Consider the following 415-nt stretch of genomic DNA (forward strand, 5'->3'; position numbering starts at 1 on the left):
ATCGGAGACGATACCCGATATGAATATCGGATCGGCGCATCCCTAGTTTCAATCTATGAGAATAATCAGCCTACACTACCAGTCAAAGGTTTTTGAACTGCAAGAATTATCTTCTGCTCACCAAGCCTGCATTTATTTGATCCAAAATGCACCAAAAGCAGTAACATTTTGAAATATTTTTACTATTTAAAATAACTGCTTTCTATTTGAATATATTTTCAAATGTAATTTATTAATTTATTCAAAGCTACGTTTTCAGCATCATTAGGCCTACTCCACTCTTCAGTGTCACATGATCCTTCAGCAATCATTTAATCATTTTAATTATCAATATTTAAAACAGTCGAGTACATTTTTTCAGGATTCTTTGATGAATAGAAAGATCCAAAGATCAGCATTTATCTGAAATAAAAAG

The sequence above is a fragment of the Sinocyclocheilus grahami genome, unplaced genomic scaffold (genome assembly GCF_001515645.1).
Source record: "Sinocyclocheilus grahami isolate Dianchi unplaced genomic scaffold, SAMN03320097.WGS_v1.1 scaffold1264.1, whole genome shotgun sequence".
NCBI lineage: Eukaryota > Metazoa > Chordata > Actinopteri > Cypriniformes > Cyprinidae > Sinocyclocheilus > Sinocyclocheilus grahami.